Below are 20408 nucleotides of genomic sequence, written 5' to 3'. Positions count from 1 at the left end.
TCTTTATCTCGAAAGGGTTTCGAAATTGTGAACACAGATACTTCAACCATCCTCGTAAAATCTTTATTCTCTCACCTCAGCTCGTGAAATTTTATTATTTCCAAGATATTTGCCTTGTACATGTATTAACTGAGTTTATTTCTCGTGCAGCCATATTTGTGAGGACGGCGAAGTCCGCAACCCTCGAGGGTCAGTACGAGAAATTTTCTGGGCTGCCCCCCAGTCAGAAGGACTACCGCCAGATTGTGAATGATGTCATGATGCTGGCGTGCCAGTTGATTGGCGAAGGCCAGACATGGGCCTTAAGGACTCGGGCTACCCTTTCGGTAATCCACGAGTTCCCATCCTCTCAAGAAGAGGTCGTGCCGACCATCGAAGGCGAGGAAGAGGAAGAGGACGAGGTGCTTCTAGGGCTAGAAATGATAAGCTCCAAGTCAAAGTAAATGCCACTAAGACTGACTTGACAACTGCTCAAGAAGGCGAGCAGGCCGCCAAAGTAGCCTTTGCGAGTACTCAAAAGAGCGAGTATGACGCCATGTTTACCCTCGCCTCGTCCCAAGAAAGCGAGCGGGCTGCAAAGATTGCCTTGGCTGCCCTCCAGGCTCAAACTGTACAACTCCAGGTTGAGGTTCAAGGAGCCAAAGCTAAACTACTCGAGGCCGAGGCCACAGTCAAAGAAGAGAAGGCGGCCTCATTGTCATGCATGGAGGATATGTTGTACCATTGCTAGGCCTTTAACTAGTATGGGAACTTTTCTTTCATGGCTCCTGCGCTATGGCATCCGTACATTGAAAACTTCAAGACCCAAATTTTGCAAGAACCTTTAGAAATGGGAGATGCTTCTGAGGCAGGTGAGCACGATGGCGAGGAGTTTACATCCTCAGAACGACCTGGAAGAGCTTAGTGACAATATTTTTTCTTTTGTTTTTATTTTTTATATTTGTATGTAAACAATTGCCTTTGGTCTCAGTTCGAGGGTTTTCTCCCCAGGAAAATTTTATTTTCAATTTATATATCTAACTTTTTATCTATTTATCTTTCCTTTATTATCTCTCATGTTTATGATTCCTTAGACTTGTACATTTGAGATTTTAGTAAATGATTTTTAGACCGGGATAGATATTTTGAGCTCGGTTATATCCAAACTTTATGTGTTGATTTATATCCTACCTGTTAAGAATCAGGCCTTGGACCCGGTTATATCAAGGAATTTAAATATTTCAAACTTAGTTCGTGTTAGGTTTATTGATATCTCGGGCATTAAAATGCCCTCAATTTTAAACAATTTTCCCAACTCTCCTAGTTTTTTACCTGGTTGTATCTAGGGTTTTAAATGATCAAAACTGAGTTTAAACTACGTTTATTGACATCTTGAGCTCTTAAAATACCCATTGAATATTCAATTTTCTAGGCTACTAAGTTTCATACCTAGTTGTATCCAGGGTTTCAAGTAATTTAAACTTAGTTCGTGCTAGGTTTATTGACATCTTGACATCTTAAAAAGTCGTCGAATAATCAATTTTCCAGGCTTCTAAGTTTTGGACCTGGTTGTATCCAGGGTTTCAAGTAATTTAAACTTATCCAGCGATCTTATTCTGATCCACCTCGGGTTATATGCCCCCCAAGTAACCAAAATGTAGAGACTTTCTTGGTTGCTTTTACAAACATCAATACACGATCTACTACAACCTTAACAAGAAAAATTATTTAAAACCACCTTAACAAGAAAAATCACTTAATAATCCATTTGTTATTTAATTAAATGGCTTTTATACTTAAGCCTTACATGGATGGCGGTACTACTGATAATGTTTTTTTAAATGCATGGCATTCCAGGTCTGTGGGATTATCTCCCCATTCAGCAAAGCTATCTTGAAAGTTTCTTCACGTAGGATTTCCACGATCTGACATGGTCCCTCCCAGTTTGGGCCCAAGACACTGTCCTTGGGATCCTTATTTGCTAGAAAGATAGTTCGGAGAACCAGGTCGCCCAATCCAAACCTACGCGTCTTGACATTAGAATTAAACTAACGAGTGATTTTCTGTTGATAATGGGCGAGCTGTAACTGCCAATCCTCTTGTTTCTCATCAACCAGGTCGAGAGATGCGTTAATTAATTCATTATTTCATTCTTGGATAAATGTCCTTTGCCTATGAGTGGTTACCATGGCTTCGACTGGAAGGATGGCCTCGCTTCCAAAAGTTAAGGAGAAAGGAGTGTGTCCCGTGGAGGTTCTATGAAAAGTTCGGTATGCCCAAAGTACTTGCAGGAGCTAATCGGGCCATATTCGTGTGGCCTCGTCTAACCTCTTAAGGCTCGCCTTTAGGTTTTTATTCACAGCCTCGACCTGTCCATTGGCGTGTGCATACGCTACTAAGGAGAAACTCTTAATAATGCCGTATTTTTTACAGAAGTTAGTGAAGAGATCACTGTCGAATTGTGTCCCATTTTCTGACATGATCGTTTTAGGAAACCCAAACTGACATACAATATTCTTCACCACAAAGTACAGGACTCTCTTTGAAGTGATGGTTGCTAAAGGCTCGGCCTATACCCACTTCGTGAACTGGTTGATTGCCACCACCGCGTAACGAAATCCTCCCTTGCCCATAGGTAAGGAAGCTATTAGGTCAATTACCCAAACCACTAATGGCCATGGGGATAAGATCATCTTTAGCTTGACTAGAGCATCTCGGGCCAAAAATAAAAGATGGAGTCTTTTGTTAAAGTGGGCCAAAAATAGCCCTGCCTCAATATTTTCAGTGCTAGGTTTTGCCCCCCAGCATGATCTCCACAGAAGCCTTCATGCAGTTTATGCAAAATGGTTTTAGCCTCCTCTGGTAGAACACGCCATAGGAGAGGCAATGGGACGCACTCAAATTTCGTATTGCCTCTAAGTAGATTAAATAATGGGATGCACTTGTCCATTGATTTGGAAATGACTCTACTCAAAGCGGCAATCCTCCCGATTAGACTTTGAACATCTTTAATTTTAGCTGGTGACTTCATCTCGATTAGGGCCTTGACCTTTTCGGGATTACCTTTGATACCTCGAGAGTTCACTATGAATCCCAAAAATTTTCCCGATCCAACTTCGTAGGAACACTTAAGGGGATTCAACTTCATCTGATATTTGTTCAATATGTTGAAGCACTATTGTAGTTCCTCGATGTGTTCTTCTGGCTTCTTCGACTTAACTAGCAAGTCATCAACATATACCTCCGTGTTTACACCGATCATCTCTTTGAACATGTGATTGACTAATCACTAGTAAGTCGCACCAGCGTTTTTTGAACCGAAAGGCATTACTTTGTAACAATAAAGCCCTGTATCAGTCTGAAAGCTAGTGTGATCCTCATTAGGTGGGTGCATATTGATTTGGTTGTATCTAGAGTATGCATCCATGAATGATAGGATCTCGTGCCCTGAAGTGGGATCGACTAGCTGATCGATCCTTGGGAGTGGGAAACAATCCTTCGGGTAGGCTTTATTTAGATCTGTGAAATTCACGCATGTTCTCCACTTGCCATTTGGCTTCGGAACCAGCACGGGATTAGAGACCCATGATGGATAAAACACTACCCTGATGAATCTGTTCTCCTTTATCTTCTCGACTTCTTCTTTTAACGCTTTTGATATATCTTTGTCGAGCAACCTCCTTTTCCGTTGCACTGGTGGGAAACTTTTATCTATGTTCAAGACATGGCTGATAACTTCTATGTCAATCCCAACAATATCTTTATGCGACCAGGCAAACACCTCCTGGTTATTCTTCAAATATTCCATCAGTTTTTGTTTTGTTGTTGTCTCTAAGTTTTTACCGACTTTCATAACCCTGGTCAGATAGGTCTCATCGAGTTGGACCTCCTCGAGGTCTTCAACTGGTCCTACATCTTCCTCAAAATCCCCAAAGCGAGGATCTAAATCCTTATCCTCACTTTGGGCAACATCCTATTTGGTGACCTGCTCACTTGATTGGGCTTGTACTTCATTGGCCAATAACAACCCTTTCTCGGCTCCTTCCCTCAATTCACCCACTTTTGCCATGGTAATCGAGGAATTGTAGCATTCCCTCACTTCTCGCCAGTTTCCCAACATGCATCCTACCCCTGCGTCGGTTGGAAACTTCATGGTTAGGTGCCAAACCGATGTCACGGCTCTGGTCGACTAGAATAGGCCTTCCAATCATAGCATTATATGCAGAAGGACAATCAACTACTATAAAAGTAGTGAGTAATGTCCTATTCGTAGGTGCAGTTCCTGCTGTGACCGGAAGCCTAATCGACCCCGTTGGTGGGAGCCCTTCGCCAGAAAAACCATAAATGGTTTGGTTGCATGGCTCCAAATCCTTCACTGACAACTTCATCCTCTCCAGCGAAGACTTGTACATAATGTTTACTAAGCTCCCTGTTTCCATTAACACCCGCTTAACCCTCATATTGGTGATCTGGATGTCCATGACCAGAGGGTTCGAATGGGGAAATCGGACATGCTGAGTGTCAAGCTCAGAGAAAGTTATCAGTTCTTCCTTTGTTCGAGCTTTCTTGGGAGTTCGCTCCTCTACATTCAACATTTCAATGTCCTGATCGTGGCGTAAGGTTTGGGCGTATCGCACCCTTGCCTTCCCACTATTACTTGCTAGGTGTGGGCCGCCACAAATGGTCATCAATGTACCCGCCACTGGAGCTGGCTGTAAAAGGGGCGAGCGTTGGCGTACAGGTGCCTGCTCGTTGCCTCCTTGAGCGTCTCACTGAGAACCTCCAGTGGCTTGTTCATACCTTCTCAGGTGCCGCTATCTGATGAGGAACTCAATCTCATCTTTAAGTTGGTTGCACTCGTTGGTGGCATGACCATAGTCATTGTGAAAACGACAAAAATTGGTTGTATCTCTCTTGGAGATATCTCTCCTTATCGACACTGGTCGCTTGTAAGGGACAGTGGTGTTGGTCGCCTAATACACTTTTGCTCTGCTTTAGACTAGGGCCGTGTCATTGGTGAACCTTGGCTCATACCTATTACTTTTAGGACGCTATTGTCAGACGTTTTCGTCTTGTGGTTCACCCTTTTTCCTCTATTTTTCCCATTATTTTTACCGTTGCTATTGGGTTTCCCCGAGCCATTAGCAGCTTTGGCGGGATCTTCCCTCCGACCCTTGTCATCTGAAGTCGCCTTCCATTTGCTAGCAATTGCCTCTTCTAGCTTCATGTACCAGTCAGCTCAGTCCAAAAATTCTTGGGTGCTCTTCACCCCATTCTTTCTTAAACTATTCCAGAGGGGTGAATGGCACCGTACTTCAACAGTAAGTGCCATCATTGTAACGTCCTGGATAGCCAAGACCGTTACACTGTGTGTTTACAAAAGTGTTATTGAAACAGCTTGCTAATCAAGTCATTAAGTTGAAAACGTGTTATTAAAACTATTGTGGAACTAGGGTTAAAAGATTTTGGTCTTAAAAGCAGTATTTCATATAAATAAAACATTCTCTGTTTACACGAGATCCCAAAATCAATAGAATTAAAACCATTTATAAAAGATTCAAGATTTAATTACAGTATTAGCCAAACTAAGGAAAAATAGACAGTTAAGTAATCCCTGTCCTGATCCACTCCTTGGCCATGGCAACCGAATAGCTGACTATGTACATTCTGCCCCGCAGCCCTCCACCTCAAGGTTGGTACAACTTGCCTTTGCTTTTACCTGCACCACGTAGTATCCGTGAGCTAAGGCGCAGCAAGAAAACACAATAACAGAGCATAAGCAATCAACAAAAAATCCAATACCTCATATCACATAGGCATGTCCTCAATCATATAAGCATACTAAACATATCAACTCATATCAATCACCAATTTACAAATGATAACTAGGGTTAGCGCCCTTAGGCCGAACCCTCTGTTTATCCCACTGACTCCGGCCCGCTTATACCGAGCTCATTGAATATAAAGCTGTCCTTGGCTGCCTGTGGCCAAGCCGCGCCCTGTGCGCAAATATTGTATATGGCACCCTTAGGTCGTTTATCACATGTCCCATGTCATAACACCATCTATGACATTATACAGATATCGGGAGCACTTAGTCCCATCACAAACATATACCGGGTGCAATTTTCTTACCTTTAAATTTGCTAACTTTGTTCACTTTTATCCTTTAGCACGATCCCCTTTGAGCCCTAGCGCACACCTAGTCACAACCATAGGTCAAAGTCATCACCAAACCTCAAGTCCAAAACCTAACCTTGGGACCAATCCCGAGCCCTCAGGACAGTTCAATTCCACCAAACGGGGTGGTGGAATTGAACCCCGAACCCTCGGGGAAAAACCCTTGAAAATAACTCAAAAACCCTATTCTAGAAGCAGGGTAGCGCTAAATCTCTCTTTGGAGGGCGCTACAGCGCCCAAAAGCTAGCGCTGTAGCGCTAGTCACAGAACCTGCACCCCTGCATTTTTCCTTCCTGCGATTTCTCCGAGCCAACCCTTACCAAAACTTTTCCAATCTTCAACCAAACTTAAAAACAAGCTTATCAACACATTGCACTCATCCCAAGCACCACCCCAAATACAAAAAACCCAATCACATGTACCCCTAATCTCAAAATTCACCATGATTGAACCTCAAACTCAGAAACTTCAGCACAACAGTCAAAACCTCATAATTTAAAGCTTAGAATTTCATACTTTCAATGGGGATTCGACCTTAGGTTTGCCTCTACACCTCATTAACTTGCTCCTCCTCAAACCCTTGGCTTGAATTCCCTATGATTCCCATCAAATTCAGCTTAGACACCTTAGTTCAAAACTAAAACCAGAAACTAAAGAAACTTCAAAGTCTTACCTCAACTGAATGGTTTGTTCTTGCTAAACCCTTGCAAATTCTTCAAGCCAGACCAAGAACTCTTGCCTCAAGCTTACTCTGGTTCCTCCTGGGTTTCTGCTCCAAAATATCTCAAGAATTGATGGAGATATGCCTAAACCGACCTTGGAAAATACCCTGCTCTTCTTTCCCGTCTTTTCCTTTATTTTCTTTTCTTTCCTTCAAAGTTCTATTTCATTCTAAAAACTCCACTAAGCATAAAGCCTCAATTATGCCTATCTTTATATGTCAAATGACCACAACACCCTCCCCTTTAATTCTAAATCCTTTAACTACCTAGGGGCATTTTGGTCATTTCACCCAATTCCCGCTAATTCCTCGAGTGTCTCTAATATTTTTCGCTTACTTCCCGATACCTAATTAATCACCAATTATATTCCTCAATGTCAAAATTAACCCATATATATTCTCTAAATTCCCATTTATACCCCAAGGCTCGCCCCGAGCCGGGTATAAATCCCCGCTGTGACTTTTTCGCTAACCTGCTCACTAGGATCATCTCGAATCACAGATCACAAATATATCCACATAATAATGTGGTCTCAACAATTATCACATATATATATATATACAGTTATGCCCTCAACGGGCCAAATTTACCAGTATGCCCGTTCTAACCTAATCAGGGCCTACATGCATACTAATACACATAGTCATGCAATCTCAGATATTCAAATAGTCATATAATATACTTTAAATAATTAAATCACATATATTCCAATTATGCCCTCCCGGCACACTAATCAAGGCCCTTAAGCCTTATTAGTAAATTTGGGTCGTTACAATCATCTTCTAGTCATCACCAACTGTTTTATCCCCAGCAGCAGCTTGCATAAAACGGTGGACATATTCCTTCAATGATTCTCCCTCCTTCTGGCGTATCTCGACCAGTTGGTAGGGTGAGGTCGGATGTACTCAACCAGCGTAAAACTACCCGTAGAACTCTTTCACGAAGATTTCCCATGACACTATGCTAGCAGGAGGGAATTTGAAAAACCACTCCTGAGTAGTATCGGATAAGGTGGCTGGAAAGATTCTATAGCAAGAATCATTCGACACCTTCTGGATGTCCATTTGTGTCTCGAATTTTTTCACATGAGATATTGGGTCTCCGAATCCATCAAAGTTGGGTAATACTGGAATTTTAAATTTTCTTGGGGTTTCTTCCATCACTATTCTTTGTATGAATGGAGTGCCTCTTCTCTAATCATACTCGATGTGGGAGTGCATCAATCTGGGCCTGTACAACATCTGGTATTGTTGGGGCGACCGATGCTTGAGGGGCATACTCGTCATGTCTTTCTCGACTATCATTGAGCACGTCCCTCAAGTCACATTCCTACGCCTTTTCTCGCTAGCACCCAATCATTCAAAGACGTTATGTTGTCTAGGTTACCCCCCAACATTTTGGTTCGTCAGCCTATTTTCTCTTGGTGGGGGATTCCGTTCTCCACCCCTCTCTCCTTGCCTTCGACCAGCATCATTATTGTCATGGCCATCCCTAAAATGTGACCGACTATGGAACGACCTGCTGATTGCCCTATTTCCTCCTCTTGATGGCATGTCCCGAGCGTCAAGGGGAGGCCTGCATTGGTTGGTGGGTCCCCGAGCATTATTATGTCATGGGGCCCCTGACTGCAGAGCCTGACTCGACTTGCCTTCTACCAGCAGAAGGACGTTGTCCCCTGCTTGGTTGATTTGGCTCCTCAACAGTTTGGTGTCTAGAGCTTCGGGGAGGCTGCCCAACCCCATTTTGCCATTGATGCTGGGGATAATCTAGACCAGCACGAGAAGGTGGTTGCTGCTCAGGATCTTGAAATGGAATATCCTGTTGAGCAGCAGGAGGTTGCTCCGGCCTTTGAGGGCTTGCCGGTTGTGGTGGAGTGTGGTGATGTTGTGGATGATTTGGATGTGGACCTTGTTGTGGTGGTGCACTTGGTGGTTGATCTGGTTAAGAGGTTGGCGCAAGTTGTCCCCCAGCCAACTGAATGGCTGCCTCTAGGGCGACAGTGGTGTCTCTCTATTGGCGGTCCATGTCGGCCTACCACTCATTCAACTCCTGACGTTGCCGGTCAATTTCTCTCTGCTGCAATGCCAATGTTTCAAACACATTATCCTGATTAGCCCGTAGATTGGCTAACTCCTCCTGCAACATAATCAGTGTTATCCTCAAGGTCTCAGAATCCATTTCCTCCTCTTCAAATTCCAATTGGGGCTTATCTTCATCCACATTCTATGGAGGAGGAGTGGTTGGTGCGAGGCCAGAAGTTTGTCCCATCTTTCTAGATGTTTTCGCCATTTGGTCTCTTTGGAGGTCTTGAGTTTAGCTCCCAATGAAAGCACCAAAATGTTGACCTTAGAATTGGCCAACGACACGGAGTCAAATAAAACGATAGAAAATGAGATGAAAATCCAGATGAAAAAGTAAATGACACAAACGATTTATAGTGGTTCGACCCCAATCAAATGGTCATGACCTACATCCACTTAGTGTTCTTATTGATGCAGAATTCAAAGAATTGTGATCAATGAACTACGGTTCACGACTTTCACAAGCTCTTAGATGAATACAATTGTGGTGGATAACAACACTCTTTTTTTCCTTCGAAAAGTCCCCTCTCTTGAGCCATTTGATTCTTATTATAGGCTCAAAGAGTTCTACATGGGCCAATGGGCCTTAATTATATCTAATACAGATGTATCTAAATAATAATGGAAATTACATTTAATGCGTAATTATGAGATTACATATCTGAAGGAAATAAATGAAAATATACGACGAGACTAGTCGTCCATAATTATGATGTCTGATGAGCTAATTCTTTTTTGGCCGATGGTCAAACAGATTATACTCACTTAAACTACCACATGCATCCCACATGTAGGCAATCCTGCCATGTCATCAGGTAGTCCATTTTTGGGTAAACAGTATTAATAAAACTTTTGCTCCTAATTTTTTCCGTACTAGTCATTTTATTCCTATTATGTACAAACCTTGATGAATATATTCATATTGGTCTTCTTTTATTAGGTTTCTAATAGTTTCGTTAGGGATTATTTGTAAATTTTGATCGTTGTTATCATTGAATATTATTGGTATTTCTCTTTGATGACTGAAAAGGCCTTTATTAGGCTGCCATCTTTTAGTATTGTCGTGCATTATTTAATACTATTGTTTCTTGTGTAAATCTATCATAGTATTCATTAATATCTACTACTTCACCTAAAGAAAATATTTCTTGGTTATTATTACTAGTTATTCGATCTAAGATGCCAGTAAATCTTCTACTTAAGGTTCTACTACTCCTTAAATTACTAAAATGACTCTTTACTTGTGGCTGGCTTGGCTGGCCTGATCTGTTCGACATATCTTTAAAATTTATTACTAAATTATTTTTTATTTTTTATTACCACGTTTTCCTCAATTTTTAATTTTCTAATCTATTTTACTAGCTGATCTATGTCAGTTTCAATTTTATTATTTTTTGGTGGTTCGTCTCTAATTATTTTTTTAGAAAATAAATAGAGATGAATTAAAATGATCAAATGCATGTATAATAAAAGTGGATTATCATGATGTTTATTATGTTTTAAAACTATTAGGAAACATGTTAGATTTAGTTTGGTAATTATAATGGGTATTTCAAATATTATGTTGATTTATGATTAAATAATATAATAATTATTAGAAAATATATAATTACATGAAAATTATGTTTTAAGAGGAGTTTATGGGAACAAAATAAACTTATTTGCTGTTTGAATTAGTTTTTTTTTTTTTTGGAATGCATGATTTATTTGGTTATAACTATATAATTAATTATATACTTAAAATGGGTATTTTAGTAAAGTTTTACGTAAACGTTTTTAAATGAGTGCATGCATGAACATGACGTGAATTATTATGATATATGCTTAGGTTTAATATGCCATGCAAAGTAAGATGGGAACTTTGTAATGTTTTCAGCCTATTGTTTTAAATTAGGGTTTATGTGTGTTTAAAACCTTAATTTTCTACTTGAATGTATTTTGAGTGTGTTGCCGTATTGTTGAATGTCTATGGTTTTGTCCTCAACAAGGAACCTCGGTGGGGAATTTGAGTAATGAAAAAAGAGTCCTCATCAACTATGCACAGATGTATATTAAAACATACAATCTTCTTTTGGTTTGTTAGTATGTGAACTTATGTGTTGTGTATAGTGATTACGTGATAGTGTTTGTTTGCATGAGAATAGTGCTAGGGTTTGCTAGGTTGTTAGCATATACACGTGTTAATTGATATATGTGTTACGCATATTAATTATTGTAATGTAATGATATGTGCACCCAGACACTACACAGTGACGTTATAGTTTAGCCTAGCCAATCACATTTATTAAAACTTTGACTCACTGTTTTAAAAAGTAGCGACTCGCCACTGTGTGTAATATTTGAGTGCATATATCATTACTCATTATTGTATTAATTATATCTTATGTGAGCATAACACTTGCAGTAATATTTTTATGTAATTATAGATGAGTAAAATTAGCAGTAAGGAAATGCCCTATTGGATGCCATGTATGAGAATATCACAAGGCAGGGAAACTCACATCTCATGTCTGATCAACATGATTGTATACTTGATTACCATATGTGAGTATAATGTGCGATATAAAACTTTGATCATATGTTTGTGATCATAGCATGCATTGTGTTTATTTATTATTTATTGTAGTATTTTGTTTATATCGCATATGGTTTTGTATAATGATATGTTTTTTTATATTCTTGGGGAAGTTATATAATACAAAGCTCTTCTTACTGTGTGTTAGCTCATGTGTAATCTATATGTAAGCAAAGTCAAAGCAAAACAGTGACTAAGACAGGCTCGAGGCGTGAATTTTACATGTTAGTGGAACAGTCACAGGTTTGGAGTTTTAAAGTGATTTGAAGTTGACTATTATTAATTTGTTAAGGATTTTTTAATAGATTTATGTTATTTCTTGTTTTATGTGTTAAGCGTTTGTATTTTAAATAATGAGATTTTATGTCTTGTTTATTTCAATAAATGTGGTTTTTTGAATTCTTTTTTATTTATTGTTTTAAACAGATTTCATATGTAATGTCTCTAGAAATCGGTCATTACACCAAGCACTATCCCCACAAATTGTGTTTTGAAATTGCATTTGGGGAAGTCATTTTATCACCAACATTATATAAAAGCTTCTATTGAACGCAAATGAAATAAACAAAGTAATTTATTTTTAAAACAGTTCCACAGTAACTAAATCTTATTTTATTTTTAACTATGTTGACAACACAATGATAACTTCATTTTAGTGTCATTTTAGTATGTGTTTTTGTGGTAATCTTGAGTATTTATGTGTATTTTGTGCAAGATTACGCTTTTGTTTGACTTTATTGAAGGATGTTGCGGTCAATCACGAGAAAAATGTAAAAAGAAATGAAATTGGTGGAAAAACGATGCTCTTGTCGGTTGTTGGACTCAAAATGATGCAAAGGACGATTAAAAGTCAATTTTTGATGAAGAGATGAGTTGAAAGAAGTAATTTGTTGAGAAAAAATGGAATTAGAGTCGCTATTTGGGCTTATAAGTCGCGACTCTAGGCAAGTCAGAGATGCATGGCTACTGGAGGCAATTAGTGTCACGACTTGGGCTTTCAAGTCACGACTCATGGGGAAGTTAGAGGCTCAGCAAAAGGACATTCTGGACACGGGCCACGACTTGATGATGCTTGAGTCGTGACACCTGAGGACTTACACAGAAGCAAAATGGCTAAAAAATAGACATGGACTGCGACCCAGAAAAGGCAATGTCGCTGCCCGCATTTGAAAATCACAGCTATTATAATTTTTTTTGCTATAAATTCATATTTACGGTTTAATTAGGTCATAAGGTGAGTTTTTAATAACATTTTTAGAGATTAATTTTTATTCTTAGGTTAGTTATTCTTCATTTTTATATTTTTCTTTCTTCTTTAATTTTATGAATCTTATGTTCTTGAATTATTATTTTGTTGATTTAGTCATGTCTGATATGAACTAAACTTTTTTATCTAGGGTTTAATGTAGTCACTTGGATTTCAATCTAATTTAATTATGTGTTCTATTGATATGTCTTCTATATTCTAATCTATATAATGTGTGTTTAATGCTATTAAATATTTGATCAATATTTGCGTGAATTATGATTTTGATTCAAAATTCGAAAGATGAGAATTGAATATGCTATCATTATATAGACATAGGTTGCATATTGGACGAAAATAAAGTATGACTTGTGTAGTAATTAGGTTTCCATGCTTAATGCCTTCTATATGTTTAAGTTTATCACAAAGACGTAGAAAACTTGCATATAGGTTGAGATCTTATATCTTGAAAAAGAATATGAATCGATTTATGTTAACATGCTATTAGAATAGGAAGCAAGAAATTTATAACGCATTAATAAAATTAGTAGAATGAAAAGTTGATAAAATTAACACCCTATGTTTTTTTAATAGTGATTTAAATATATTAATTAGTGTTCTTGTTCTTAGTTATTTATAATTTTAAAATTAAATTCATTCATCTAAGCTTTAGTTTCCAAAAAGAAATTAAAAGAACAATTATTGGTAATTGGAAAATAGTCTTTGTGGGAACGATTCTCTACTTATCATATATATTACTTGAATTGATTGCGTGCACTTGTCTATATTTATTTTTACGATCAAGTTTTTGGCACCGTTGCCGAGGACTTAATTTCCAATATCAAAGTTAATTTTCATTTGTCCTAATTTTGTTTTATTTTATTTTTTATTGTTTTACACTTATTTGGATGAAGGTTGTATTGTGTTTCAGGAATTGTTGGTATATGCGAGGAAGTAGACAAAAGGAAATCATTACAATAGACCTTGAAATTGAAAGAATGTGCAGACAAAACTAAAAGATAAAGAAAAGGCTGGACTTTGCCATGGCTGAAAAAGCAAATAATATTGTCAACAACAATGCAAATCTGGGTGATGCTGCTGAAGCCGATTTGCGATTAAGTATGTACTCCCTACTGTTACAGGGATACATTCCAGCATTCGTCATCCAAATGTTGAGGCAAATAATTGTGAGATAAAATCGTGAATTATTCAAATTGTGCAGAATTGTGTACATTTTGGGGGTTTACCACAGGAGGATCCAAATCTCTGTATCACAAACTTTTTAGAGCTATGTGTGACATTCAAAATGAATGGGGTGAGTAACGATGCTGTAAGATTGAGATTATTCTCATTTTAATTATGGGACAGAGCTAAGAGTTGGTTGAATTCTTTACAAGCCAACTCTACTTACTTGGGAAGATTTGGGTAAGATATTCCTTGGTAAATATTTTCCTCCTGCCAAGTCAGCCAGAATAAAAGGAGAGATTAATAACTTCCATCAACTTGATGGGGAGTCTTTGTATGATGCATGAGAACGATTTAAGGAGTTGCAAAGGAAATGCCCACATCATGGAATAGAGAAGTGGCTGGTAGTTCATACTTTTTACAATGGTTTGGGGGGAAATACAAGTACAATTATAGATGTAGCATCGCGAGGAGCACTATTGGAAAAGATATCAAGCATATGAACTATTGGAAAAAGCACTAATGAAGCATATGAACTATTGGAAAAGATGACCATGAATAACTATAATTGGCCTACTGAGCGTGAGGATAATAAAGTAGCACGAGTCTTAGAAGTTGATCCAATTGCACTATTGATCGCCCAAGTGGCATGTCTAACCAAGCAATTGCAGCAAACTAATCTCGCCGCACAAGAAATGCAAGTAAAGAATGTAGTGAGTTGTGAGATTTGTGGGGTACCACATTCTTTTGAAAAATGCCCGAGCACAGCTAGTTGCTTGACAGATGTGAACAATATACCCTTGGAACAGGCACAGGTCATTGGTAATTTTTTGAGACCTGCACCCAATACTTATTCCAATTCATATACTCCTGCTTTTTAAAATCATCCTAATCTGTCTTGGAAAATAATCAAGGGTTACAACTGCAATATCCACAGTACCCACCTCAACAACCCCTTCATCAACAAACTTATGGATTACATTCACGACCATATTATGATCCAGCTCCTCTCCCATCTCATCCACCACCACATCCTAAAATGAACCAACCAACAATTCAGCCAGACCAATTAAATCAATTCATGACAGAGACAAGGTCTTCAATCAGGAGTTTGGAGACACAAATATGTCAATTGGCTAAATTGTTTGCTAGTAGACATCAAGGGAATTTTCCTAGTTCCACAGAGGTAAATCCTAAAGAGCAGTGTAATGCAATATCCTTGAGGAGTAGGACTAAGTATGATTGACCTACAGTGGATAAGAAAGGGAAGAATATAGAGGATCAACAAGTTACTAGTCCAATAAAAGAGGAGGTTACTGAAAACCTTCCAAAAACAGAAAAACCAAAATACACTGAGCCTACACCAAAGATTCCATATCCTCAAAGGTTTCGAAAGGCTAATCTTGACAAACAATTTTCTAAATTTTTGGATATTTTTCTAAAACTACACATTAACATCCCTTTTGCACAGGCTCTAGAACAAATGCCTACTTATGTGAAGTTTATGAAAGAATTTTTGTCAAGGAAAAGGAAGTTAGAGGATTATGAGACAGTTGCACTTACTGAGGAGTGCAGTGCGATACTTCAGAAGAAACTACCGCTTAAGCTTAAAGATCCTGGTAGTTTCAATGTCCCATGTTCTATAGGGGGTTCAGTAGAAACAAAGGCTTTATGTGATTTAGGGGCCAGTGTGAATCTAATGCCTCTATCAATCTTTCGGAAACTGAATTTGGGAGAAGCTCGACCAACTAGTGTGTCTTTGCAGATGGCAAATAAATCAGTTAATCATCCTCGTGGAGTGATTGAGGAAGATGAAGATATTCCAATAATACTTGGAAGACCATTCTTCGCTACTGGTAGGGCTTTTATTGATGTCTATAAAGGTGAGTTAAAGCTGCAAGTGGAAAAAGAGGAGGTAATATTTAATTTTTTTACAGCAATAGAAATTCCAACCTGCTGTAGAGTTGAAGTGGTAAACCGAGAAGGGAACAAGTTGGAAGTCTCCTAGCAAAGATCCATAGTTAAAACTAGAATGCGAAAGGGGCGTCATAGGTTGAAAAAATACTTTAGTGAAAGAATTCGAATGTTTTATGAGCAAGGGAAAGTTTTGATAATTTCTAATCACAAGGAACGAGGGACAACTCATGAAACTATGGCTGTCAAGGATGTGAGGGGAGGACTTGATTCATGGTGAATATAAAAGAAAACAAGTGTCCGGCTAAATGACGTTAACGACAGCGCTATAGGAGGCATTCCTATATTTTATTTTAGATTTTGTCTTTATTTTTAATTAGTGGACAATTTTATTTTGGAATTGTAAAGTTTATTTATTTTTATTTTTAGTATAAAGTTTGTAAAAAAAATAAAATCGTGCAAATCGTTAAAAGAAGTTGTTTTTCAATTAGTCTTTAGGCCAAGTCACAACTTGAACTACAAGTCAGAGAGCACTTAGAAATTGAATGAGGGTTGGGTCACGACTTGGGCTTATAAGTCGCGACCCTTGGCTGAAACATAGAGCTTGGGAAAGAAGATTCTGGGAAATTTTGATACGGGCCGCAACTTGCCCTATCTGGGTCACGGCGCGCCTATGTCAGACAAAGGGGAAGTGGTTTTAAAATCGATTTTTTAAGTCATATCTCTCATTTTTCAAATCCTTTCATCCCAATTCAGATTTTCTTGTGAAAAAAGCTCTAAATTTTCTTCCATTTATCCTTCTATTTCAAATAGCTTTAAGCCATCTTCCTAATTTCCAATTCCTAATCCATACTGATTTCTTTCTTCCTTTTTTTTCTGTAACCATAATTTTGTTTCTATTGGTGCTAATTGAAGATTGTAAGGAGAATTATAGAGTGGGTAGTTTTTCAAATTTCAAGGGCTTGTAAGTTTTCTCTTTTTGAAGTTTTGATTGAAGTGATTTTATACTAAGGGATTGCATTGGATTGTTGAAAAGGTTGTTGGTATATTTAGTGTCTTTGGATGAAATTTTTGGAAGTTATTCAGTGAGGAAATTACAGAAAATTTTTGGAAGTGCTACCAAAATTTTTGTGTAAAATTTTTGATCAACTGTATAAGTATGGGTCAAAGGAAACAACCTACTAGGGCTGCCTCTTCTTAGAACACTAATCTCCCTTCAACATCCCGCACCCAACCACCCCAAACTCAACCAATCCCGCCAACACCTCAACCAATTCTAGAATTCAATCCGACGTGATTTATTAACAAGAATGCCTTTGATCACTATGAAAGGTTATCTCAGCATCCCGTCATTCAAGAGGGCAGAATGGAATATCAAGAAGAACCGTACCCTCAACAAACTTATAACATTATTAGGAATGTGATTCTATGCTGAGGTTGGCAACTTTTTGTGGATGATAAGATGCTGAAGGCTATTTGTTCACTGGTTTATGAGTTTTATGCCAACTTTCCTGGGGCCGTTAATAAATAGTTGTTTGTTAGAGGGGTTTCAGTTGAGTGTGCCATTGATAATATTGACGCCCTATTTAGATTACCAGTGTTGTCTCCAGAAGAAGATGAATATTATCAATAGGCGTATCATAGTGCTTCTTTTGTTATTCATAATGGGGAACTGAAGCATTGACGGAGATATCGAATGAATTGTGTGGCAAAAAGCCTGGACTCTTTTTGTGAGAGCGCGGCTGATGCCCACACTAACTTGTCTTAAGTGGGGACTGATAGGTGTCTTTTGGTATATGTTATTATGATGAGACTCTCTATTGATATTGGATGAGTTATTCGCCAGAGCATGAGGGATTTATGTCGATTGACTACTACTATTGGGTTGGGGCACAGATCAATGATTACTGTTCTATGTGCAGTCTGGGAGGTACCTAAATATCCTAGTGATATTTATAGGAAGGCCATGGGGCCTATTTCTCATGCTACAGTGCATAACTTCAATGCCCCATCATTAGAGCCACTAGTATCGCTACCAAGGAATATGAGAGTTGAAAGGGATAGAGAAGAGGAGCCCATACCTGCCAATAATCGACCAGAAGGGTCAAGGGCAGGTGAGGAGGAGAGGAGAGAAGAATACCCTCAATATTTAGCACTTGAGGCTCTACTGGATTCGCACTTGGCCAGATTAGATTATATCATTCGACAAAACCAGCATACTAATAATTATTTGGGAGAGCTTCATGATTTTCATAGAGCTTAAGTTGAAAGACAGAATGAGTTGGTTTACCGATGGTCAAACCATGAGGAGGACCGCCAGTATTTCCCTCATCCACTGCCTTGGCATCCTTTTCTAGATCCACCACCATTTTGAAGGGATTTGCACCAAGTATGTTTTCTTTCTTTACTTATTTTTAAACATTGGGGACAATTTTTAGTTTAAGTTTTGGGGAGGGAGCTTATTTTTCTGTTAGTCTTGTATTGTGTGATTTGTTTAGTTTATGTTAATGTTTGGAGTTTTATTTTAGTGTGTTTCGTACCAACATGAATGATGATTGACAACAAGTGTCGATGAGAATATAATGAATGCTATGAGTATAATTCAAAGAAAATGAAATCTGAAAAAATCTGTGTACTTGATTAAACTCTCCGTTAGTTCATTTTAGTTTAGATAACATTTTTTTAATATCTTGTCATGATGTTAAATTTATGTTTTTGATATTGGTTATGCTTGCCGAAATTGGTTAGTGGAATGATGAATGGAAAGTGAAAATTATTTTCAACAATTCTAGAACTTGCTTACTTGTTATTTGACGTGAAATAATACATCAAGTATGCTTAAGAATATGATTTAGGCTATCATTTGGACTATTTGAGCTTCTCTTGCCAACCTTAAATTACTTAATCCTTTCTTTACCCCTTTTGAGCCTAATTTTGTATCTTTTTGTCCTAAACCATCATTTAAGCATAATACTTGAAACTTGGTTATACATCTGCTCCTAATATACTATGAGCATATGATTGAGAAAAAATAATAGGGATTGATGTGTAATGGGGTACAATTGTGATTTTAGTGGGTTTAGAAAATGAAAAGTGAAAAAAAATTAGAGAGAGTATATATATTGAAAAAAAAAGAAGTTCAATACACTCCCAGTATGAATATATAGAAAAATCAAGTTTGGGGGAGTGTAGTTATTATTGAACAAAAATATATATATATATTTTACATCTCTCTAAAAAAACAAATTCAAGAAAGGGGATTATGGGATTCTATTACTATGAAGTAAAGTTGGTGAGTTTGGTCATGTGCTTATAGTAAAGTGAGCTTAAAAATTACTTTTTCATCTACCTTTACCTAAGCCATCATTACAAGCCTATATAAGTCCTATTGATCCTTATGCATATCATGATTTATATTAGTGGATAATAGAAAGTAAGTGAGCTTATGGAATTATTTGGTTTGAATGAGTCGATTGGAAATAAATTTGGTGAGCATAATTGATTTCAAATACGTTTATTTAATGATCATGATTTGATAATCCAAAATGTTAGTATACTAACGTGTGTTGATGGAGTGTTTTGATCAAAATTCTAGACTGAATAAAATATTGAGTAGTTTTCTAAGAATTATATGATTAACATTCATGATTTTGACGCATAATTGTTGTTGTTGGTATAATTCATGTTGTTAGAGTCTAGGTTTGTTTTGACTCCTTTGTTCGAGGGCAAACAAAGAGTAAGTTTGGGGGAGTTTGATAACTTCATTTAAGTGTCATTTTAGTATGTGATTTTGTGGTAATCTTGAGTCTTTATTTGTGTTTTCTGCAAGATTACACTTTTGTTTGTCTTTGTTGTAGGATGGTGCGGTGAACCACGAGAAAAATATAAAAAGAAGTGAAAATGGTGGAAAAATGACGATCTTTGCGGTTGTTCGACTCAAAATGATTCTAAGGATGATTAAAAGTCAAATTTTGATGAAGAAATGAGTTGAAAGAAGTAATTTGTGAAAAAAATGGAATCAGAGCTGCGACTTGGGCTTACAAGTTGCGACTCTAGGCATGTCAGAGATGCATGTCTACTGGAGACAATTAGTGTCGCGACTTGGGCTTACAAGTCGCGACTCAAGGGGAAGTCAGATGCTCAACAAAGGGGCAATATGGACATGGTCGCGACTTGATGATGCATGAGTTGCGGTGCGTGAGGACTTACCCAGAAGCGAAATGGCTGAAAAATAGACACGAGTCGCGACCCTAAGAGAGCCAAGTCACGGCCTGCATATGAAAAACACAGCTATTGTAATTTTTTTTATTGTAAATTCATATTTAGGGTTTAATTAGGTCATAAGGTCAGTTTTTAATTATGTTTTCAGAGACTAATTTTGATTCTTAGGCTAGTTATTATGCATTTTTATATTTTTTTTTCTTCTTTATATTCATGAATCTTATGTTCTTGATTTATTATTTTATTGATTTAGTCATGTCTGATATGAACTAAACATTTTTAACTAGGGTTTAATGTAGTCACTT

General features: G+C 37.8%; 1 non-coding gene across 1 annotated transcript; it reads right to left on the bottom strand.

The window, feature by feature from the left end:
• Window positions 1-14252: 14252 nt before the first annotated feature.
• On the bottom strand, window positions 14253-14359 carry LOC133802772 (small nucleolar RNA R71). Its single transcript, XR_009877518.1, has one exon. It is a non-coding gene; the product is annotated as a small nucleolar RNA R71 (small nucleolar RNA).
• Window positions 14360-20408: the final 6049 nt, after the last annotated feature.

Source organism: Humulus lupulus, chromosome 9, assembly GCF_963169125.1.
Source record: "Humulus lupulus chromosome 9, drHumLupu1.1, whole genome shotgun sequence".
Taxonomy (NCBI): Eukaryota; Viridiplantae; Streptophyta; class Magnoliopsida; order Rosales; family Cannabaceae; genus Humulus; species Humulus lupulus.
Note: the sequence above shows the minus strand (reverse complement) of the source record. Positions and strands in the feature narration are given on the sequence as shown.